This window comes from Gallus gallus, chromosome 18 (assembly GCF_016699485.2).
Source record: "Gallus gallus isolate bGalGal1 chromosome 18, bGalGal1.mat.broiler.GRCg7b, whole genome shotgun sequence".
NCBI classification, from domain to species: Eukaryota; Metazoa; Chordata; class Aves; order Galliformes; family Phasianidae; genus Gallus; species Gallus gallus.
Window position 1 is genome coordinate 2013173 of NC_052549.1, and position 25544 is coordinate 2038716.

The window sequence follows — 25544 nt, forward strand, 5'->3', positions numbered from 1 at the left end:
ACTTTTATTTATTTTTTGGTGATGGAGAGGAGGAGGAATAATTAACCCTGCTTTGCAGAGAGCCAGGTGAGCAGCAGGGAGCTGCATGGACTCTGGATTCAGGCCAAAGGCAGTAAATGGCATGAGAGCAAAGTTCAGAGCTGTCTTCAAACCTCTTTCACATAATGAAAGCATGAAAGCAGATTCACACGATGGATGAACATGAAAAGCCAAACATATCGATCACTCCGTACATCGCTGGCAACCAGCTGTTCTGGCAGCAGTCTTACAAGGGCTTTGCTGCAGTCAGACACGACATAATGAGGAGCAAGCAGAGGAGCCTGGACCGGGTGGGTTTTATTCCCAGGGAGAAGCCCTGCTTGTCCCAGCGTCACCTGCGCTGCTCTGATGCTGCTCACAGTGACCGTGTTTTCTAGATGGTGGACTCTGTCCAGCAAACGCGCTTGCTGTGTGCCTGCAACCTGCTGCACAGAGGCAGAGAAGCAGTGGCAGTGCTGCAGGGAGCATCAGGACGGCAGAGCTGCCTGAAGGGCCCAACCATCCCAACCCTCTGCCTCCCTCGGGCTCTGATCCACGACTCCCGAGGCGGGTGGTGCTGAAGGTAAGACAGCGTTTCACGTTCGTTCTTCTCCATGCAATTAGGCAGAACGAGGCCTCTGCACAGGCAGGGCTGGCAGACAGGGGAGGCAGCAGCACGGGGCTGCCTGCAGCGCACAGGCACGCTGTGGTGCTGAGGCTGCCGTGGGCAGGGATGCTGGGTGGAGAGCTGGGGACAACAGGAGATTTGACCTCCACCATTTTCTCTGCCTCCTCATGCGGCTCCCTGTCTCAGCCCAAATCCTCTCGCTTTGAACATCGGATGCTTACCAGCTTCCTTCCCAAAACCAGCAGCCCTTGGGGATCCTTCAGGCCTATGCCCCATCCACCTCCCCAAACCTGGGAATCTGGAAGCCTTGAGGAGGTGGTGACCTCCAACTGTCCCTGAGCACTGACTGTGTGTTTGCAGCTCAGAAAGCCAACAGTAGCCTGGGCTGCATCAACAGAGGACTGGCAGTGGGCAGGGAGAGGACTGTCCCCCTCTGCTCTGCCTTCATGAGGCTCCATCTGGAGCACTGTGCCCAGGCTTGGGGCCCCGAAGACACAAAAGATGAGCTGTTGTAGAGGGTCCAGAGGAGGGTCACAAAGATGCTCAGAGGGCTGGAGCACCTCCCTTATAAAAACAGATTGAAGGAGTGAGCTTGTTTAGCCCTGGGGACACCTCACTGCAGTCCTCCAGAACTTGAAGGGAGCTTAGAAACAGGAGGGGGACTGAATTTTTATGTGGTCTGATAGTGAGAGAACAAGGAGGAATGGTTTTAAACTAAAAGAGGGGAGATGGAGGTTATGTATTAGGATGAAATTCTTTACTCAGAGGGCAGTGAGGCCCTGGCACTGCTACCCAGAGAAGTGCGGATGCCCCATCCATGGAAGTGCCCAAGGACATGGATGGGCCCTGGGCAGCCTGAGTTGGAGGGGGCAACCAGCACACAGCAGGAGGGTTGGAGCTCAATAATCTTTGAGATCCCTTCCAACCTAAGCTATTCTATGATTCTCTGATTCTGATTGTCTTCTGGGATCTGATTCAAGAGCCCAAGAGGCACCAGAACAAGGGAGGGACACAGCAGGATATGGCCACCTGAAGACCCCGCAGGAAGGAGGCCTTGGTCTACTGGCACCAGGCCCTGCACTCAGTGCCACATCCCATGGAGGGAGGACTGTGCACCGAGAGCCCCAGAGAGGGCCCAGAAGCGTTCACCATGGGAACCATCTTCCCAAGATACCTTTTGGCCCATTCATCTTTGAAACTGCTGAGATAGAGAAGGAAAAGGATGGCTCCCATGACAGCACTGCTCCTGCCTGGATGCCCAAGCCTTTCTTTTGAAACATAAAAATAGAGATAAAAATAAAACAATGCAGATAATCTCATCCTCTACGCCAATGGCTGTGGCCTGTCCCTTGTCCCCTGAACTGCCTTTCATAGAGCTTCCATCTCCTCCCTTGACCTTCCACTGCAGATGCAGGTCTTCTTCGGGACCCATCCTTGATCATTTGATCTGGCTTCCAACCTGCAGGGATGTCTCAGAGCTGACTATCCATGCCCTCCTTGTACCCTTCACCAAAGATTCTACTCCTCTCTGTTGCTAAAGTAAGGGTTAACAGAGCCTCTGCATTAGCCTGATCCCGTTCTCATATGGGTTCATATGGTTTCTGATGGGGAAAATGTGTGACCTGCATGTCCAGGTCCTCAGGACTTCAGGCAGCTGCACTGGAAAGCATGGTTTGATTCCGTGGGCACAAAATACCCTTTTCTTGAATGCTCTTCTCTGTCCTCACAGTGCCTGGGGTTTGAGATGTCTTTTTCTTTTGTGGCAAAGAAAAAAATTGAAGGAGAATAATAGCAGAGATAGCAGGGAGATAAAGATGGCTTTGTGTTTAAAGAACTGGATGCTGTTTTGAAGACCAAGGTTCTTTCTTAGCATTTCTATGTGATATCAGGTGAAACCACATCCTGTTCTGGTCACTTGCTTCCTGTTTTTTTGGCTTTTGGATTTATTTGCCAATTCCTTACTGCTTACAGCCCTGCCTCCATTGAGACTGTGTTTTCACCCCAGCAGCTCTAGTCCCAGGATAGGATTCATTTTTCCTTGTAGATGCTCATTTTCCCCCTATTAATTATACAGACTGTCTAACCCACTCAGGCAACTAACTACCTGACAGTAAAGGCAGCAAGATGTACTTTGCCTGGTGTGTCAATCTGGGAATGTTTTTGTGTTGTGTTGTGTTCTATTTTCTTTTTAACTTCCATACTCTGCAGCCTTCTTGTCCTTCCCTGTCACTAAATCATTATCCCTTCTACACCAGGGTTTTCCGACTCACAGGGTACAGTTCACTGAACACCACAAAGCTCAAAAAACAAAAAACAAAAAAAAAAAAAAACAACAAACCAACCCCAAGCCTGAATAAAAAGGATGTTCAGAATTCAGGTCCAGAGCTGGAAGATTTTAAATGCAGCAGAACTGCAGCTCATGTGAACTGAATGTTCTGTGAGCAGAGATCGTGTTTGATTTGTTATTTATCAGCGGGCAGTCTCAGTGCTACAGATACATTCAGCAGCAACCATGGGGGATTTTAGGAGAGCAGGGAAGTCAGGAGAGGCAGCAGACAGGAAGGGCAGTTCTGTAGTTTGCTAATGCCTTTCTCTCTTCTGCATCCCCTCATAAGACAAAAGTCTCTGTTCTTTACAACTGCTCGAACCCTGTGCTGTTGTCATGTGTAGGATTAGGTCCAGAGGAAATTATTATTTTCATGATCTCCTTCTTTCGTTCTCTTTTTTAAATGTTACATCTGTAGAACCTATGAACAATAATTGGTCTTGATTAATTTGTCACAACATTGTGCACTTCTAAATGTGCCCAAATGTCTTTCATTTATAGACACTCAGAAAGAAGGGCACAGAGACATAACAGGTAAAGAGAGAAAATGACTCCTGGGAGAAATGCCTTATGAAGTTTTGGAAATTGTGCTTTCTGAAATAAGAAACCAAGAATTAAGATTGAGGCCATGACTTAGCTCTGCTCCTGATGTCTTAAAGGATTGTGCCTCATTGTTTTGGTACATTTGTGTGTCAATTTAATGTGCTGTGCAACGCAACTTCCATTATTCATACCATCTAATGTAAGGTAAATTACAGCATCCTGTTCTGGATTTGCTTGAACTTCCATGAGTAAAGGAACCCAAGAGAACAGGCCATGCTAGAAGAAAATCAATTCTTATAGACTTTTCTAAACTGTCTAATGAGACTGATAGTAAATCAAGAACTAGTTTTGCTGTGAAGAAGCCCCATGTATTTGGTAACCTTTGCTAGTTTCAGTTATCTACATAAACGTGGAAAGTAACGAAAGCTGAATATCTCTTTATAAGATCTCAAGAGCTGACGTTTCAAACGCAAAATACTTTATTTTGGTATCAGGATTCAGAACTATTCTATATTCAGGAATATACAAATTATGAAACTCTGAATGCATTACAATAGAAACCAAGTGGATTTGCATAATTAAAGGAAAACTGGGCCTCTATTCCACTAACGTTTTAAAAATGCCTGGCTGGGAAGTAATCTGGATTTACATCTTGTAGCACTAGGAGGTGATGGGATGACTGAACACCTGATAGATACATCTGGAAAAGCTGCCCCTGTACATGACTGCGTCTGAATTAGATGAAAGCACAAAGCCAGGAGCAAGGATCAGTGGCTCAGGAGGAAACATCTCAGTGGTCTTCTTTCAACCTCATAAGTGTGAGACTCCTGAAAGACCTAGTTAAATGGTTAAAACAGTCATCATATGAGATGGAAAGAGCAAAGATGAGGATCACAAAGATATGTGATAAATGTACCACCACAAGGTCATACATCATATAGCTGCACTTTGTGCAGATGCCACATGGATCACTGCAGAGGTGAACAGAAGAAGACATAAGCTTCATTCTTTTTCTTGCCTGTCCCTGGTAGAAAAGGCTCAGTAAACTTTTTAGTAATTGGTCATTTCATCTCTCCAGAGAAGTACGTATAAGAGAAAGAGTTAACAGAGTTAACACATAATTATGCCATATGAGCTAACAGAATATGCCCGTTCCAGCAGAGGCTTACGAGCAGCTTCTGATGCCACATGGGAACCTCACTGGCTTTTCAGACTCAAAGGGACTTTGCTTAAGTTCCATTCCAAAGGAAACGGCTTCAGCTCATTATTTGCAGACAGCATCTGTCACTTTTCTATGCCAGTGGATGCTGATCGTCCTCAAAGAACATTGTACAAATGTGCAGACTGCTGTGTGTTGAGAAAGGACTGCTATTATATCAATTTTCCACTTGAAAGCAGCAATAACAGCAAATAAAGCCAGAGCCACATGACTCTCTTGGATCTGGGGCGCTTTCACTGAGGCATTCACCCTAAGTGAAAGACAAGAAACTAAACAGGAAGGTGTGGACTGTTGCAATGCTGCCAGCACGTTACTGAGTACTCCCTGGCAGCCCTGTGAAATGCAGAAAATGGGTGCTCATGGCACTGGTGGACAAAGCAGATCTGAGGAGATCTCGTGTGCGTTCTCGTTTGGACCTGCTGAAGGAGCTTCTTCACACTGCAGCATTGGAGAGTCACATGCCATTGGGTTCTATCCAAGCTCTCCCGGAGCAAAAGCTGCTATGAAGTGCAGATTCTGTGATCTCTGGAGCATTTTAGGTGCCTATGAGATCTGTAAGAGCTGAGTACATCAGTTCCTTTCCTAGGTCTGTTCAAGGGATATTTGCTGTTTCTTGTGTTCCCATTAGCAAGCACAGCAGATAAAGCTGCAGGGAGATAGAGTGCCAGTTCATCCACCCATCCCTACATCCATCTTATTATGCAGGCAAGTAGCACTTTGTTAGCTGAGTTCTGCTGCTGCACACATCCACCTGCCACCTCGAATGCTGACTGTAATGTGGGAAGCTCCAGGTTCCTTCTTGTCAGGGGCTGTCTCCCAACCAGACATACTCATCCTCTCCCCCGCCTTGCACAATTGACAGTGCACAGGTTTCTAGTGAGACTGACATAGTGTTCTTTTGTTAACCAGGATGTCTGGCATGAGCTGACTTTTTCTGGAGACATACAAGCAACATTTGTCTATACCAAGTAGGGAGCAGTGGATGAAACAGCAACCAGTTGCTGCCCTCTGTCTCTGAGCAGCTGCAGCTGTACCTGGCCTTACGCTGTGGCAGTGCTGGATGACAAGCATTTGCCATCAGCCCCTGTTATGAGAACGGGGCATTTAAGGATGGTTAACATCCCTCCTTCAAGTTTCATGGCAGGCCTGTGACTCTGGGACACGAAGATGCATTTATTGCATGGCTGCTGCCACGTTCATACCCTGAGATTCCTGCAAACAGTTCAGTCGGAGCATTTAGGACAGTTATTTGAGGTGGTTTCCTTGTGGTTACCAGTGAGGAGACCAGGTGCCTCTGGGATGTCACATGTGAATTGAGGTCACCTCCCTGCAGAGCTAAAGTGAATGGAGAAACACGTGGAAGATGTCAAGCAGCAGGCATTCCCTGGCATTTCTTGACTTCTCTTACTATGACCACTGCACCACACGAGCCATATTCTCTAAAACCTCCAGTAGAATGTGGAAAGCTACCTGGGAGACTTGGGGTTCAGCTGGAGTTATTGGACAAATGTGCCCCTAATTTTAGGAGAAGATTTTGCTACCAGTAACTTGTTAACTTGATCTGTCACATCCGCAAGTGTAGCACTCCAGGTCAACCCCTGAACTTCCATAGGACAAAATTCTAAGCACCTGTAGAACAGGTAAATATCATGATTTTAGCTGCTGCTTCAACCCAGGCCTGGGCAAGGAATCAATTTTGAAGAGAAAGGAATTACAAAAGAATTACACAAGATGCCCCGTTTGCAAGAAGAAGCTTAGAGAAGAGCAAGATGTAATATCAAACTAAAATGGGTAATCTCCATTGTGCCCTGTGAAGGAAAGGAAGCTGGGCTGAAGGGATGTGCTCAACCTCCTCCCAGGGCTTTACCAATGATGTCAAAAAGCTGATGTTCTGAAATGTGTCATCTCACTTGGATAACCCAGATAGCAAACCTGGCAGCTGCTCTCAGGATATCGCCGTCGGAGCTACAGCCAACAAATATTTCCAATTTTCATTTTAAAGGACAGTGTTTCAGACCCAGCGGACTTAGGTTTTAAAGCACCTGTGGAGTATTTTGAGGAGGTGACTTTGATCAAAATTTGAATATTGTGTTTCAGCATTCATGCCCAAAACACATTTCATAAAACATTTCAAGTGCATTCGTTCTTTCAGAAAAGCACCTTTAGACATCTAGATGTTTTCTGAGTCTTCAGAATTTCTGTTTCCATTTTATCATGGCTAATTTTTTCCATTTATTATTTTCTGCTTAACCTTTTGGGTAAAAATGTCATCATTCTCCATGGGCTTCTGCAGCGTTCTAATAGGAAGTGGCAGATTTTGAGGATGCATACAGAGTTCAGGGAACAATAATTCCTTCTATGTTTTATTAGAATGCAAACTGCTGCTCCATACACTGGCTGTCCTCCAAAAGGGTTGGGATTTAGAACTGGATGGAATATTTGAAAAATACAGCCTGATTCTCATCTCACTGGAACCCATAGGACTTGCATTGCCAACTTGAGGCAGGACTGGTGTTAAGAGGATCTCACAGCAGAGCGATGAGCTGGAACATCAGCAGTGCCAGATCAGCATCTTTTGTCCCATCAGGTAAGCTGACATCATATCCCAAGGACACCTTTTTGTAGCTCTCCAGCAGGTCCCTGTGTTGCAAAGCCACGCTGCGAGTGTTACATGTGATGCTTTCAGCAGGTAATCCCAGATTTCTTGGAGAGAGAGCTTTAGCAGTATTACTGCGTGACACAATTTGATATTGAGGTGAAACAAATCCTTTCTGGATCTTCGCTCCTTGAAGCGGGGTGTCAGCAGCAGCAGCAGACTGAGCAGTCGCCACTTGCAGCCAATTTACTTGAGCAAGGTTTTGAAATAACTTTGTGACAACCTCCTAATGAAAGCGAGGACAGCACTGTTCTAAGAAGTCTAATTGATTGCAAGTGTCCAGCGCTTCTCAGTCCCGGGGAAAGCATTGCAAGAGCCATAAATAAGCACTGTAGCTCAGGGCTCATACATCATTTTAAACATTCACCTTTTGGAAAAGATGGGAAACGGTGAAATAAACAGGGGCTGTAATTCTGGTGGTTTAGCCACATTGGATTTATTAAATAAAGATGTGGAGAAAAGTCCACATCTCTTGCAAAGTCAGTGCGTATGGCATAAAAGAATGAGTGAGGCAGGGTGTATATATGTGGGTCTGCATGCACGTGGTTTGGGAGGAATGAGGAAAACAAGGTAGAAATATGGAGCTGTGTAGGAGCTGGCACCGGCACAGGCATTAAGAACACTGGGAGTCCTACCAGCGCTTCAGCAAGTCTACTGAAATGACCTTGAACATCCCAAGAAGCACAGATTCGCTACTGAAGCTTCTTGAAGACAAAGATAATGCTGCTATGTCTTCTCTAATTAGATTTTTAAGTGCTTCAGGGTGAGGACTGACTTTTCACCGGGGATGCAACAGCATCCAGAAGAATGAAGCTCTGAAGCACGACAGAGCATCTGACTTTATTATTTGAATAATGGCCAAATCATAAATAGCATAATAATAAGATGAAAATGATAGGATGGAACAAGAAGTAACACTACTAATATGATAATAGCGGTAATTACAGCCATGTTATTAGTTATAATTATCTGACTGCGTTCAGGCCTGATCAGAGGGTTGAGTTCAGCAGGGAAATGTGTCCAAATGTACCAGGTCATGGCACCTACATGTGGGGAGTCCCAGGCAGGAGCTGGGGGCTGGGGAGATTCCATCTCTGTGCAACTTGTCCCCAAATGTCTGTGTGCATTTGGATGTCTCAGTGTCACAGCTCTGGATAGGAAGCTAGCAGCCAGGAGATGGGGTCAGATTCTGGTGTCTGAATCAGAGGTGTGGGTGACTCAAATGGGCCACCTGGGGTTCCCTCTGGTAAGCCCACGTCACCTCTCCAAAGAAACCAAACTAAAGAAGTAATTTAAGGTTCTTTGGTTGCAGTGAATAGAAATGGGGAGTTTCAAGGCTAATTCATCAGATACAAGCATGTCTGAACTTAGACCATGTGTCTAATATGTCTCCTGTGCAACCTGGAACAACGGTAGTCATTTTTTTTTTGTTCCTGCACTGCCACGCCATCACCCAACTGTTTCTTTTCCTGCAGCTACACAACACCTATACAACAAAGTTCCGACTTTTCCTGGATTCAGTAGGTCTTACTGAAGTACCATTTATCTATAATAACAAATATTACAAACAAAGCCTTCCTTAGATAAGTACTGAGCAATCCTGCCCTCCGGTTTCATTTGAAGAATGTCTTTTAAGCTTTATGTTGGCAGTAGATAAAATAATCTGCTACCGATCTGTGAGCACTGGCTGCAATTTATATCTACCAGTGCAGAGGTTGGTTGATCACCAATACAGGCAGTAACCTGGCACAGCTGGAAAGTGCAGAATAATATCAGGTTGGATATTAGGAAGAAATTCTTCTCAGAGAGAGCGGTGTTGCATTGGAATGGGCTGCCCAGGGAGGTGGAGGAGTCCCCATCCCTGGAGGTGTTCAAGAAAAGAGTAGATGTGGTACTAAGGGACATGGTTTAGTGGGCGTGGTGGGGATGGTTTGATGGTTGGACTTGGTGATCTTAGTGGTCTTTTCCAATCTTAATGATTCTACGATTCTATGAACTGAGAGTGGCTTCCTGAAATGCCTCCTGTAACGTAGAGCAATGGCAGTCATTTCTTTTTGCTCCTGCACTGGCATGTCATGGTATCAACCAACATAGGGAGCAGTGATGAGAGTTCTCCTGAGATATTTCCCTTTCTGGAGAGTCTGGGAACTCCAAAAGCAAATTCATGTTGAACTACTGGAAACAAAGAAGTATCAGCTAGGAACATCCCCCTATGAAAGTCACAGCCAGCCACAGCTTTATTCCTGTTATTATTTTATTTTGGATTTTTAGCTGAAAAGTGATTATCTTAAAAAAATTGGAGACAATCAGAAGTTTTCAGAAGACTCTAGCTGGCTTGTCACTTCTTACTGTCCTTGTAAGAGCTGGCAGGAGGGTGTATTCTGTTAACTGTATGAGTAGGAACATGGCACTTGCTTCTTCAGTACAGACCTTCAAAAATCTTCTACCGCTTGCCCTTTGCTGGAGGTGGAATTGTCTCCTCACCAAGAGCCTGAAGGTGCTTCAACGCCAAGTGCCACTGTCATGGAGGGGATGTGACTGATGCAGCAGCATCAGAGATGTTGTACTTGCATGGATGCTTCTCAGACTTGCTATGGAGTGTCTGCCACCAGTAGTTTTCCCTATACAAACCTCACGTGGAATCAAGGATAAGGCTAGCAAAACCATGACCTGAAGATTCCTCTAAAAGGTATATTTTTAGGGGCCACAAAGCAGGCAGGAATCTTCAGTTCCATGCGACTCCTCCACTAAGAAGCCCATTACCCAGCACTTACTGCAAACTAGCGGTACATGTGGATGCACATTTACTTAGCCTTTTCCTCTTTGTTCCTTCTTTGAGCAAACACTGACTTCAGACCAATCCATCAAAGATTCATAGTTTATACTTGGAGATCACTGACAGTTAAACTTACTGTACTATGCTGGTACCCCTTCATAGGCTGATACACCTTTTCCTCTCCCGCTGCACAAGAAGAGAGGAAATGGGGCAAATGTGATGGAGTTCTGTAGGGAAGGGCTTCACTGGAAGCCTTGGAAACTGGGAAGTAAAACCATGTATGATACAGAAAGTACTATGGGAAGGCATCCTTTTTCATCCAATGATAAATCGAGACTTTGATGAAAGAAATGTATATATATTTTTTCAGAAGTGTATTTTAAATGAAAATTTGGAACTTTTGCATTCAAAACTTATTCTGTTTTCAGTGGTTTTACTCCAGTTTTGTAACTTTATTCAGAAAGCTGCTTTTGTTTTGTGCTTGTGGGCACACGTGTATTTGTGAATAACTGATGTTGTCTAACTGGGATTATTCATACTGTTAACCTCCTCCACAAAACTACAAGATTGACATAAGTACGTTTTTGCTCAATTTTAAATTGGGTTGACCCCAAATCACTATGGAGTGAAGACAGCTTTGGGACTAAATAGAATGATGTCTTTGGAAATGGAGAACATGTTAGTTATGTTGGTAGATGGATTTCCTGACAGGAGCTTAAACAGAGCACTTAAGTACTGTCTTCAGCATCTTATTGTCTCTGATGAGATCATGATTCAGACTACCCAAGCAGTATCTCAAGTACGTGAACCCTCAGGGAGAAGAACTGGCTCCAAGGACAGCATTTTGATGCATAGGTTAGCAGTGAATTCAGGTTTAATTAGCTTGTCTCTGCCAACTTAAAACATATCATCAAATAAGATTACAAGTAGGAGGTAAAGACGGCCATGCTCAGGTTTACAACTTGAGCCACAGACAAGAGTGACCACACGAAAATAAATTCTGCAGACAGATGTAGCCAGGAGAAGGATCAGCCCCCCACAAATAATGTACCTGCCGGGGAGATGCCTAATTGAGCCATAACAAAGCCATTTGTCATGACCACGGTGTATTAACTACTTGGACAAATGAAAATCATAGAATCATAGAATCACCAAGGCTGGAAAATACATCCAAGATCATCAGTCCAACCATCCACCTATCACCAATATCTCCCACTAAGCCATGTCCCTTGGTACGACATCTAGCCAGGCTCTACCACAGGTCAGTCTTTCTCCCCCTTTTTTTAGGGCTTCATATTGTTTCATACAACTCCTGGCAGGTGCCTGAGGCTCACTGGTCCTTCTCAGGCTCTCTTCCAGCCCACAGAATGATGGTGTTCACCTTCGGGTTTTTGTTTCATTTTCAAGCTTTGCTTTTTAAATCACTGTTTTAATGTTTTTTGGAGGATTGCAACCTCAAGAGAATGAGCCATCCTGAGCTAGATAAACAGTTTACAAAGTGCATCAGCACTGCCAAGTACTTGCTGCAAGGAGCTTCACAAATCCCTGCTATTGCAGGAAATCCATGCAGCTACTAAGTGTCCACATACATATTAGCTAGGTGTGAAAAAACAGAATTCCAATGACATTTCGAGCAAATAATATAAGGGACTGAGCAATACTGCAGCAAAAAATTCAACCCATGGTACAAAACAGTTATGAGAAACCACTGTGTTTAGCTCCATGCTTCCCTGGATGCTAGAGGGGAATACTTGAATAGCAGATTTCCCCAGTTACGATAGCCAAGGCCTCAATCTAAGTTTCCGTAGCATTTTTGTATTGTTATGACCTGTTTCAACATGGCAATGACTCTGAAAACTTGAATTCCTTGGGCAAGCTATCCCAAAGAGTTATTATTATTGTTTCTGTTATTGTTGTTGTTATCATTGCTGTCATTATTATTTCCGCAGAGAAATGTTTCATCCTTCTCCACGTAGAAATTAGCAAGGAAAGGGTTTGCTTGTATTTTCATAACTTCACCTGTCTGTTTTGAAGCAGGGGGTTGACGCCCTGTAGGGCACCCAGTAGGAGTTTCTCTTTTACTATTTTTTAGTGCTACATGACACTGCAAAGTGGGTCTGAAATTCCAGGACCAGAGCTACAAAAGCATTCTGCTCTCATACCTACAGCTGAAGGCAGTGAGAACTCAATTGTGAATGGAAGTGCCAGAAATGCAAGCAGAAGTATTTTGTGCAGGAACTGCAATACTTGACATAGAGAAAGGAGTTGGTGGAGGGAACTCAGCTGATAAAACAGGCAGGAGTACGTGAGAATGTTAAAAGTGAAAATCTCTAATTTGGCATTAGTAAATTGTCTACAGTGACAACTTTGGCTTTAATCTGAGCAGACCTGTCTGGCTGTAATAAAAATACCACTTCTTCCCTTAAAAATGGTGTGAAAGAAAGTGAAAAATACCATGGGAGAATTAATACACTATGATCATCCTAGAAAGGATGATGAGGAAATTGATATTTCTGTACTCAGTGCAGAGCATGGACAATATGCAGTAAAGCAATGCCTGGCACCACAAATACATGGAGAGCCTAATGAGATACTGAGCAGGTACCCAATCAGAAATAGCATCAGTGTTGTGCCCAGGATGAGACCAGAGCTGTGTGCAACCATGTAAAACCCCAATCAGAATATTACATATAAATGAGCCCAGTTACCTTAGCTCTGTCACACGCACTTGGAATTATGACCTTGATTTTTTTTTAATGCAGTGATTGAGGGTGAAAAAAAATGACACGGTCAAGCCTCTGTGCACCTTTACTGGGTTTCACAACAGAGACTGAAAGTGTCTGCTTTTAAAAGATGAGACGTTACGCCTTGACTACAAAGAGCACCTTGCTGTTGACAAGTAGCACATCCAGCTGGCTTTATGGAAACTCCAGGTTCAGATTGTTTTTAGCAACATCTGAATTCCCAGACTGCATATTGGCAGCCTGCTGTTCACCCAGATCCCCGAAGGCTCTGCCTCCACACTGGGTGTTAGGGGAGGGGGAAAAAAAGAGCTCAAATACAAGAACTTCTGGGGATGACTTTTGTTGCACCAGGAAAGTGATAAGAAAGCTTCCTCCCCTTCAAAGGATTGAAAGGAAATGTGAAAATAAATTGGGCCTTGGTCATATTGTGAGATAAGTCCAACAGGTAAGATCGTCAGGGAAGTCTTCAGATGAAAACAGGATCTCCCATGTTCCTATGACCCTGACTTCTTTAGGATATTTTTGTAAGTAATTGTATTTGTTAGCAGTAAGATTTTGGTTTGGTAATTCTTTGCATTTTAAGGAAAGTTAGTAGCGATTACAAGTTTCCAGGCTGGTCATTTCATGAAAAACAAAACAAACCAACCAACCAAACAAAAAACACAGAAAAAACTTCAATAAGAAGAGAAGAAAATCACTCGGGCTGCTGCTCATTCTCATCACCTTTGCTTGAACTGTCAGTCAAAACTGGCCATTGGCACTGAAAGGGATGCTTGACCATATGGACCAATTTTAGCATCTTCTCCAAGTGGAAGTGGAAGGCAGTGTACGTGGCCAGGCTGCTTTGCCATGACCCAGCAGTGCCCTCCAAGCATCCTGGCTTTCAAACTATCCTGTCTGTCATCTTATTGCTCATTTTGAATGATGATATTAATAGAAATTATGTTAATTTTGCCATCAAATGCAATTAAAGTCAGACTAAAAAGCACCTAGTGAAATTTGCAATAGTGCTCTGAAAATGCAGCCAGATGCTCTTTGCACTGAAGTTACCTAATGTCTTAGAAATTTCATTACTTTGACCCACCTTTATTTACTGACATTAAGCCCAAGTATTTGATGCTTCTGAAGATGAGATAAAGGAGAAGAGCCCCCTACACTACCTATAAGGCCAACTCCATGGACATGCTGATTTCCTTAACAGTACTGTGAGTCTCTTTGTGTGTACGCTAAGTTGCGTTGTGCCTGTCAATCCAACATAAAGGTCAATGTACCAAAGAGGTACATACATGGACTTTCACATTTCCATCTTCAAGAGATGTTTTAGGTGAGTTGAAGTCCCGCTCTGCACTGCTGTTGGGCTTGTAAGACCATGGTGTCTGATGGGGAAGGGCTACATGTAAGGGTTTTCTTTGTTCTTCAGTATTCTGATACAGGGTGTATGGAAGCAGGTCTTCTTGCCTCGAGGCACTGCTCTTACAAAGGGGCAGAAGGTCTCTGGATGCCTGTCTCACCCCGAAGACACCACTCTGCATGTAGCTGCCCATCACCACCCAGTCATGAGGTCCTGCTGCTTCTTGTGGACCAGATGGCATGTAGCTACCAATTTTTTTTTACAGGTTTCACTAAAAACATGGCTACTGCCAGGTAATGCAGGTTCTGCTGAAAACCTAATGCAAAGCATTACAAGTCCTGTATGACTTGAGCTAGATTTTCATCTGTACACTTTAGAGGTAGTCACGTAGCTAAGTGACATTGAACTGAGAAATCTATAAAGTGGAGTGTCTTTGTTATCCATCTCATGCAAGTAGTAATGTCATCTTTAGCTCTTATTCGTGCCAATTAGCTAAAACCCCATGGAGGAGGAATAGATATATAATTCCAGCTGGAGCTGATGCGTCATGTGTGGCTGCTGCCACAGGTCCTCAGCTCCGACTCATCATTCATCTAACTAGTCACAGAGGTGCTCTGGCAGTCCCATCCGGATGATGCTGATTTAGACCCTTTGGTCGGCTGAAGCTGGTAATAAATCAAGTCCATAATGAGGTGAAGTTGCTGTTGGAACATGCTATAACTACATCATCACTCCAAAAGGAATTATCAGGTAAAATAGCTGCTTGATATCTGGTAATTTTGCTGAGAGCCTTTCTAATTGGTTTACTTATTCGATGACCTTGCATAATTTATATATATAGAAGGTTTGTTGATCTGAGATAATATGGACTGAATTTTTCCAAGTCATTTATAAAAGCATTGGGATAACAGTCCGTAGCAGCACTCAGAACAGATCTTTGTTCTCCTGGGACAAGGGGTACTTCATAGGGATTTTGCACTCATGCACCACGTTTTTTCTTGAAAATAAATCCCAAAGGTGGTTACAGTATCAATACTACACAATTCCTTTCCCCTTCACTAAAATAGGGCAGCCCCAATAATATACTTCATATCACAGTGGATTAAGGGCTAGTAATCCCATTGCTGTCTAGGGGATTTAAACACCTTGATTGCCAATGATACCACCAGAATCCAAATAACAGAATTTTTTCTGAATGCTTCCACACTGCTTTTGCCTACAGCATCCACCACCAAACCTTAATTTTCCTGCTTTTCAGCCCACATGTTTCTTTCCTAATTTATTTTAGTTCCTGATTACATCTGCCTGTATCATTCTATACGTTATTTAAGTATGACATTTATTGTTGAATAAGCCCTACTCGTACATGCAGTCATCACTCAACCATACTAATGAGAGGCTAACTACAATTTGTAAGCTGCTGCTGCTCTTTCAGCACTGTAATTACATCACTGATATTCAACCTTTTTTTGCCCTGTGAGCCACAAGGCCTATTATGTGGTCACTAAAGAGCTGAATGCCTTCTCCACAAAATGGGAGTATTTCTGAACAGGCGCCAAACAGTTGGAGGACATATGGCCTCAGCCCTATTGACATTTCCTTTGCTCTGAAATAGCACTGATTATCCCTCCAAGTGTTCTGCAGGCTGTGTTTTTTCCCAGAAGCTCTTCTGAGTGCCACGAGGGCTCCTCAGATCTCCTGCAATGAAGATGAGGAGGCCCCATGGCCAGGCCTTGCCCAAGGAGGAGCAGGTGGCAAAGGGCCTCATCCAGCCACCAGAGAAAGCTCCTCAAGGATCCTACAAAGGCCTGGAGAGAGCATGCTGAGAAAGGAGACTTCTCGAGTCCTTAACCCCGGTGTGAGGCCTCAGTCACATTTTTGCTCCCAGCTTTCGGTGTGGATGCAACTAACACATGGCCTGCTCTCCATGGGATGCTTAAAAGGAGAGTGAGGAGAGGTGGAGCAAATGCTGGCCTTTTTTAGCGCTCTTTTACAGCTCTTTCTGTTATCTGAAATGCTGCAGTGTATCATTATCTGTTGATTGCAGTCTTCTGCCCAGTTTTTGCTCCTGCCCAGTCAGCACCCGCCTCCAAGACAATCTGAATTAATTGTGTGAAGGATTTCAGCAACATTCAATGAAAACAAGACAGAGTAGGGCTGATTCTGATCCCAGGCAGTCTGAGGTGGCAAAGCTTTCAAGGCTTGATGGATTTTATGGCCCTTTACCCCAAGGAAGGGGAAAGACTGTGTCTACACCTCACTGTACCGCACATCTAGCATTTCATGAGCACAGAACACACCCGGTGGGTGCCATGAGTTCTCTCAAGCAATTCTTTCTTTGACCTCTAAGGATATTCCTCACCTTCTTTACGAACCTAAGACATCCACCATTTTTGCTGCAGTACCCCATTTTGTGCCCACTGCTGTTGATACTTCATGCCTGCAATACTGAAGCATGTGCTGAGGAGTAAATCAGACCTACCAGGTGACTGCTGCCAGGACAACCATTCATCCCTTCCCCAAGCACTGGCAGTACATGTGACTGCTTCCTCTACCTTGCTGTTCTCCATGGCTTTTCAGTGGCGTTGGCAGAGGTGTGGAATACTTATCAGTTAACTCTATTGACGCATTAAGTGGATGTTATCCAGATCCACTGACTAAATACAAGTATGACTATTAATCGTTTCTTTCCCTCAAGGAAGGGAGCCCTGTCAATTTGTCAGCTAACGCCTTGCCACCTGCCCGACAAGCAGCATCCTTATCTTTGTGGAAGTAGTAGTAGAAATAATAATAATAGCAGAAACAACAACAATGAATAATCTCTCTAATATCTCTCCTTGAATATAGTGTTAGGCTCACAGGTAAAAAAGGATGCTGCTTGCTGGATCTCTTGATTTGGCAAACCAAATAACCGGATCAAAGGAAAGGCTGTTGCACACATGCCTCATACTGGCAGTGTGATATCTCCATTGGTGTTCGCCTCTTCCCCACAATACCTGTGTTGTTTGGCTTCATCGAGAACTGTGAAAGCGAAGCAGGTTTCCAGCCCCAGCTACACAACCATGGCTAGATATCCTTAATTCTCCACATCTGCCCCCTGCCTACAAAGGAGGTGATCAAAAGAGCTTTTGCACAGCTACAGGAAATTTTCAGACACAGAAACACAGGGAAGACATTTCAGCACTGTGCATACATTGTAAGTACTATCATATTGCCTTCTCCTCCTTTCTTCCTCCCACCTCCCAGCTAAGCAGAATTCCACTGTTCTCAAGGTTCACACGGTTGAGGAAAAATAAAAAATCTGATTTTTCCACTGAGTGTCAACATAGATTAGAAGCTACAGTAACATCTTCAGCATGGGCTGATAATAAATGAACTCAGAAGGTTCAAGTGATTCATATTTGTCATTTGAAAACGTACCAGACCAAATCTCAAGTTTGAAGGAAAAGGTCAGAGAAAAAAATCCAATCTATTAAAGCAGAGCAAATTGTTAGCAAGAGCCAGATTGGAGCTTTTGTTTTTAATTAAAAATCATTTTATTTGTCTATCATTTGCTTCTATTGCCCAGCAGATTTTATTTGTCGTTTTAAGAAGTAAATTGAAAATTTTCTAAATGTTCTCCTGCCTAGAACTCCCATTTCTGCCCATGTAGTGCACAGTGGAGCCTGTTTGCATCTGATTTAAAATCCTCAGGCTCAGCCACTCTTTGGGGATTGCACTGCTTTTATTCACGCGCTCCCAGACACGAGGCTGGATGGAGTTTCCTGTGCTGCTCCCTCTCCAGCCGCTGTGCTGGCAAGCAGGTTAAACTGAAGCAGTGGTGCAGGGAGATCTTTAAGCAGGTGTTCATAAATTGTTGTAGTTCTGCTTCCACTGCGGGGGCTAATGAAGCCCTCTGGGTTGGCGTATAATGAAATGCAGACTCCCCGTACTCCCCATGTGCGGAAGTGAACAAATTCAGATTCCCTTTTTACTTTCCCAGATAATAACTCTTTTGTTTTAACTAATCTTTCACTTTCAGGGGTGATTAGATGGTTGAGCTGAATGAATCTTATTACTTAAAGCCTCTCCTGCCTGTTTCTCAGTGTGTGTTCTGACTCATGTACCTATTTTGATGTAGAAATTATTTAGTAAAGGTATTTTTCCTCCACCTTTAAAAATAGCAGCAAGCAGGTTTTTGGACTGAGCTTTATCTGTGTGCATGGCCAGACACTGGTGCCGAGCTGAGCAAAAGGCAGGGATGCTAAAATGCCCTTGCAGATGATATTTGGCCACTGAATAAGAGAATGCGATGGAAATATGGATCTTTAAAGCATCATAAAATGGATACTAAGCTGAAAAGTACAGCCCTAATGCAACAGAGCATTCCCTCACATCCTCAAGCTTGCATTCACTGGATTCAATGGGACTGTCCCCAAAGGAGCCCAGTGTGGTGCGGCTGTGGGGCATGTGATGTGGGGTCACCATGTGCCAGAGCAGAGGAGAAAGCAACACTCTTCCTCCTTCAGCTCCCAGGAAATAGGTGCTGGGATCCAGCTCATCAGATCATGGCAAGGGAGAGGCTGCAGCTACAGCGTAGCCAGGAGCAGAGTGTGCCACGTTCCTTAATATAAATACCACTAACGTATGTGCATAGGATTTTCATTGAGTTCCCCGTGTACAATACACCCACGTACTCAATGTGAAGCCATTACCTCTGCCTCATTCTCCCAGTCCAGCCTACGCTCCTATTTAACTTAGTGCTCCCTGGCCAAGACGCTTCTTGAATTCCTTATTCTCCCTGCAAGCTAATGATCTCCTGGAGCATGATCCAGCATCTTCCTGACATATCTTTCTCCATGCCAGAATGCCTGAGATTCAGCTGCACAAGTATCCACGTGAAGCTGGAGTCAACTTCCAAAAAGATCTGCCATAAAAGAAAGCAGATAAAGAAGAGAGCAGGGAGGGAGCAGGAGCGGCAGCCAGCAATTTTCCTGTGCCCGATGCAGGGGATTTATCTGCATTTCTAGCTAATAAAAGACATTAATTGATTCACGTGTTTTACGGCTGCACACAGAGCTATTTCTGGCTGGGAGGAGACACTCTTAAATGGAATGAGTCAGACCAGACCTGTTATGTCACCCTGGGACCCTGGGACCCTGGGAAGATTCGTTAATAGCTCTGAACAAATCAAGTTGCTTCACAGGGCTATTTTCTTCTCAGACATCAAAAGGAGAGGGAAAGTATAGCAATTCTAAAGGCTGAAAATAACTTTTTTACATGGTCCTTTGCATTTGGCAAATAGCAACAGGATAATCAAAGAGCTTTGCTCTCCACAAGGCGCTTGCATTGAAATCTCAGCAGGATTTATCAGCCCAGCCAAACCTAATCTCCAGAGACACGGCTCTGAGCTGAGCAAAGTCCAGGCAGGTCACAGCTCCTCAATTCACTTCCCAGGATTTCTTCCAGATTAACTTCGCAAATCAAACGATTGCGCTGAGAGTTTTACAGGAAGGGAAGTCTGTAGTTTTGCCTCTTAAAAACACATAGAAAACAGATTTTCTCTCTTCAACCCGCCTCCCTGTGATTTCCTATATTTTCTGTTTTTCCAGACAGCAGTAAAGCTTGTTTAAAATTCAAAATGGTGCCGGAAACGAAACCATTTTAAACCAGAATTTGTCTACAGCAAAGAACTAAGCTGCAGCTGATCTGCTTCATGTTCTTGGTCTCCTTCTGGGTCACAACGCCTTACCAGATGACAGCTCCAGGATGTGACACACGGTGGCAGCTGAGATGTTCCCTATGGGAAGGAGTCCAGCCAAGGACTCCACAGATACGGTGGTCCCAAGTGGTGAAGGGGATATAAGGAAGCCCAGGTGGATCTTCAGCCCATCAACTACATTTCCACCTTCAATGTGGAAAGTGAATCCGATAGTTTTAAACTGAGAAATATCTATGCTTTGTTTTTCACCAGAAAACCAAAAATATCCATGGAAAATGTTGACAAATGGAAAGCATTTGTCATTTCTGTTTCTGTTTCCCTGGTGACAAAAAAAAAATAATAAAATGGAATTTCCAACAAAGACGAAGCCTGCAGCTCACAGTCTTGGCCAGTTCATCCGGTATTTGTCCTTGCCCTTACCTTAATAGTCCAAAATAGCATAATGGTGGTAAAAGCCTGAAAAATGGCTCTCACTTGTCTACTAAGCTGGAGCTTGTTGGCCCTTGTTACTGCCTGTCCATGGCTGTTCTCAATGGGATAAGTGCCTGTACTGGCCTCATCCTGTTTAGAAAGTGGTAGCTGTGCTTTGTTGTCATGTCAGCTCTTGCTAGGGAGACAGCATTGCTCTTTGTGGTTGATAGGACATGTTTTCTGTTGTTTTTATCAGGCTTTTTTTTGGCATTGACATCTTGAATATTCACAGCTCTTGGACATCTGAGGCGTCCATCAAAGGACTCCTCTCTTTGTTGTAGATATGCAAAGCAGAAGCCTACATGTTCTGAACTTTCCTCACACTGCGTGGTGAGAGTAATTTAGTAGCCTAGGGTTTGTCAATCTGCAAGCAGTCCTGATGAGACAGCATTAGCTGATTTAAAGGGGGTGGGGGGAAGTACAGGCTTCCTCACAGCCTTACACCCTTACAGTTCAGACCAATCTGCCCCCAGCCATGCTCGCATTGCCATCTTTCTTATGGAAAAAGCAAACTAAGGAACAAATATCCTAAATGAATTCCCTTGAAGTCACCACTGCCACGGAGCCTGATGGAGGAAGGCTTTGTGCACCATTTGCACAACTGCCGGGTTGCAGTTTTTTAGCTCTCCTTCTCTATATTAGAAAGAGAGTGAGGATGTATTTGGAGAAAGCCACCTTCTGTGAGAGCAACTTGTGTTGACTTACGCAGATAAAGAAATTCAGTCTCTGTGTGCTCCAGCACCTCAACACCTTGCAAAGCCCCATTCTCCAGGTGGCTTCAGCCGGCTGGCTCCACCAGCCCAAATTTCCTGTTTTCACACAACAAGAAGGGATTTTGCTGTTCTCCCTGCTATCAGTGAAGGCTTCCATTAAAACACCCTGCAATCCTTAAAGACAAGAAATTACTGTGGCACAGCAAGGATCAATACAAGCAAGATAAATACAGCTTCTGTTAGCCAGAGCTCGTACTTCATAACACGAATCTCAAAATGCGATGCAAGCTACAAATCCAGGCTAGTCGTTCTATAAGGCCATGCTCTTTCTGTAATGCAGTGTGTTGTGACTCTAAAGAATGGGTTTCAACTCATGCTGGAGTTGAATTGTTTTAAGGAGTGATGCTGCTGATAAGGTTGCATCACTCCTCCCCTGCCCTTGGCAACTTGCTCCTTGCCATGTCTGTCATCCAGCATCCAGTGTAGCATCCAGGGGGACTCAGCAGGAACTGATTCAGTTTCAAACCAGTCTGGGTTTGGTTCCATCCCACTTGAAGTTTCCAGCCTGACCCGCTGTGTGGTGACACTAGCATTTGTGGTGGCACAAAAGAAGATGCAATGAAGAGAAAGAAGATGAGCAATATATCTATGCTAGCTGCCCTGCTGGGGGATGCAATTTTAAACTACATCCAAATCCCCTAGCTTTAGCTGTAAAACTTGTATACATTGTCTCATCAACCATCCATACAGTGTGTGCAGAGAAACACTTCTATCCCACTGAAGAGATGCCCACCTCTCACCATGGACTTTTTGAGAGCCTACATGATTAGCTTAGGCTGAGAGCCCAATTTTTAACTGCTGTTGTAAACAAGATGATATAAATCCCATGTCCTTGAGCAATATAGAGGACTTCAACATTATTGTGAGACATGGGGCCACCTCAGAAAGGAGGGTGCACTGCAATGTTCCCTTTTTAGAGAGCCCTGGGGGCTTAATGTTTGGGGCAGGGGTCCTATCTTGGCTAGAAAACCAGTGGGCAGACAAGGAATGCAACAGCCTACTCTGCTTTGCTTCTGATGCATTCAGTTCCTGCAGAATAAGCCTGCGAGTACACACAACTCTCATGAAAAATCTGAGCAGTCGGAAGCTGATGTACTCAGAAGGACAGCAGCTTTTTCTTTGGGGATATTATTTGTCCTTTCAGAACAAAGCTATAAAGACTCAAATAATCCATCCTTCTCAGGGAAATTGTCCTTCATTCTACTCTCATCAGACGCTCTGGTTGCCAGCACAGGGTTATTACAGAAACATTGTCCCTGCTGGGCTCCAAGCTTCCTCTCAGTGCTCCTAGGTTAGAAAAAGGGAACCAGTACTGGAAGGCTGCCATCCTCTGAGCCTTGTTTCATGAATGCTGGGACTTAAGGCTCCTTCATGGACCGACCAAGCTCCATGCTGCAGAGCTGGCATGTTCTTCTCGGCGCATACCAATGCACCAACTGGCTGACTGTCAGAGAACTTCACAGCTCTGACCTTCAAACTTCTTGGACTAATCTTGTCCATAACCAGTCCTCACCTACTTGTCTTTGTGCTGGCATTGTCCTCTGGTTTACACATGATTTTCCCTCGCAACTATTAAGGCACTGCTGTGTTTGTGTAGGATGTCCCCCTGCCTCCCATTTTTTCTCTCCTGGGCTAAGCAAGCTGAACTGCTGCAGTCTCACTTTGCCTGACAGGACCACTGCTCCTCAACAAACTCTCTGTGCCATGGTTTTGTGCATGCTTGAGATTGAACTAATCTTCCTTTAACAAAGCAGACAAAAAGAAGCTGCTCAGTGACTCCTGCAAATTCTGCAGGTGATTTCTTACCTGGAGAAGACTAAATAATAGCTCAAAGGCACCAGATTGTTTGGGTTTTTTTCCTCTTTTCTTCTTCCCCCTAATAAGCGAGAGTGGATGGCCTATATCATTCTGAGGGCTGGAGGCTTCTGTCTCAGGGTGTCTGATCAATGCCAAGACTACGTGTTTATCAGAATCAGTAGAGCACCCCAGAGTGGATGTATTAGAGAGGTATATTCTTAAGTCAGTCACCCTGGGGAACTACAGGCCCATCTCTGTGCCTGAGAATGTCATGGAGCAGTTCCTCCAGCAAGAGATGCTGAGGCACACATGAGATGAGGTGATCCAAGACATCCAGCATGGCTTGACCAAGAGCAGTCCATGCCTGACCCACTGGGACTGGAACTATGTGATCTTTAAGGTCCCTTCCAGTCTAAGCCATTCTATGATTGTATGATTCTATGTGCTACACAACAGGGTCTCCTTCTCCCCAGGCCATATTGAGGGAGACTGAGCAGCGAAGTCAGATGGAGAGGCCACATTGACTCTATTTTGCCTTTGCTGCTTGTTTCAGAAAGGAAAGAGGAATATCTGCTGTGACTCACATATGCCTGGGAAATCTGCACGAGCAAATGTGCAGCTACAAACATGGGCTTCTCTCCTAGCCAGCAACTTAACCTGGCAGGGGTCCTAGTCCCACTCCAGCAATTTTTCTGCTCATAAATATATCTGAATTGACATCTGTGCAGACATGGGGCTTCTGCTGGGAATTGTCTCTCTCAATCCCCATGGTGCAGGATGATGAGAGGAAACCTGAAAAGTGAACCCTGCTTATGCTCTCTCACTTCCCCTCAAACGCTGCTGAAGACTTGCTGCAAAATCCACAGGAAAAAGCAAAGTCGCTATTTCAGCTTCATCAGTACTGTTAGCAGAGCACAGAGATCTGTCTGAGCGCTTCCTGGATGAGACTGTCCTAAAGCCTGGATGGCAACGGGTACCTCAGCATCCTCCTGAAGAAAAGACATTCACTCATGTTGGCGTAAGCAAGTGACCAATGGAGAAACTGGATGCCATCAAGTCATGAGGATAATGCAAACCCTGTTGTTCTGGTGCAAGGACAGCCTGAACAGGTCCATGACTGTACCACCCATACTGACTGGGTCAGCCTCAGGATGCTGCAGACCAGCAGCTTTCTGATATGATCTGAAAGTCACCTCAGCTGTGTGCTGGTTATGACTAACGTATCATGTAGATTCAGTCACTGTGTCTCCTATCACTAAGACTTCTTCCCCTCTGGCCACCAAACTTTGTTCCTGATCTCTGCATCATTTCAGATACATTTTCTTGTCCTGTCTCTGTTTGTCCAGTTTCAAAATTAAGTTAGTAATCTCAAACTATATGTTGGGTTTCTTGAGAAAAAACGTGCAGGAAAATGCTTTGCAAATGGTTAAAATTATTTCTACTTTTGCCATCCATCCCCCCTGTTCAGTGCCCCTTCTACAGTTCAGCCTAAATGTTTCAAGGTACTTCCTTCTTATCTGCATATGAAAAGCAGTCAGCAGCTCTGAAGGGCTTGTTTAGAAATTCTAACTGCAGCTATCTATTAGGTTTTCACTTGCTCTATTCAAATCTTTGTTCACATCTAAGGAATGAAAGCTCCATAATGAGAATGATCATGGGAGTCCATGATACTCCTGAGAGCAGGAAGAAGAGGTTTTCTTGATGGCAGGTTGGTGGGAGATGAGTGATGAAGAATGATGGGACCTGGACAGGCTGCCCCAATGACTGTCTGTTAGCTATGGCTCTCTGCACCCCTCACACACTGTCAGGGTCTGTTCCCCTTCTACTTGCACGTGAAAAACTTCAGAAGAACCACCAATCACTTCAGGAATCCTAAGAAATAAGACCGGAGACTCAAGATTTTCCACACAGCTTCTCTGAGGAAGCTTCTCACTGGAGGAATGGCAGGAACTCCTATCACTCACCAAAGGAGAAGTCGGAACTGACAACGTGCTGTCATCAGGAGCTGCCCTGCTGAGTCATGGATGGATGCTTCAGCAGTGAGATATGGAGGTATTGGGCCATGTGTGTGTTTTACATGGCAGAAGTGGTGTCAGGATATTCCACCAGACACTGATGGTGTGGAAGGATGCTGAGCTGCTGGAGGACCTGACTTGTTCTCTGCTTTATGTCTGGAGGGCACAAGTGGGAATTGGACTTCTTGGCACCCTGTGGCTACCATGTCCTCATCTGCAGCCAGCCTGGAGGCAGGAAGCAGGGCTTAGGTAAGGCTTGAGGTACAAGGTAAAGTGCTGGGGGTTTGTGGGTTCAAATGCATTTGTCCCTCTGGGCTGCAGTCTTACTGGTGGGCACTCCCAACAGTATCCTATGTCAGTGGGATTCACAATGATTACACTGAGTAAAAAGGCATTTCTTGCTGTAGTGCTCAGTTGAGCACTTTTAAGCCTTTCAGGTGCTATGCAGAGAGGATGCACAGTATCCAAAACTATTTTCTCTGTCCCAAAGCTATTTTATAAACTTCTATCTGCTGAAGCACACACA

At 44.5% G+C, this 25544-nt stretch overlaps 1 protein-coding gene and 1 long non-coding RNA gene across 4 annotated transcripts in view; one reads left to right on the forward strand and one right to left on the reverse strand.

Moving 5' to 3' along the window:
• Positions 1-25544, reverse strand: part of SHISA6 (shisa family member 6) — a 222315-nt gene that overhangs the window by 138335 nt on the left and 58436 nt on the right. The window lies entirely within an intron of this gene.
• Positions 160-25544, forward strand: part of LOC107054729 — a 32791-nt gene continuing 7406 nt past the window's right edge. Inside the window, exons 1-3 of the long non-coding RNA XR_005840612.2 lie at positions 160-329; positions 417-601; positions 7216-25267. This is a non-coding gene — a long non-coding RNA (uncharacterized LOC107054729). The remainder of the gene's footprint in view (positions 330-416; positions 602-7215; positions 25268-25544) is intronic.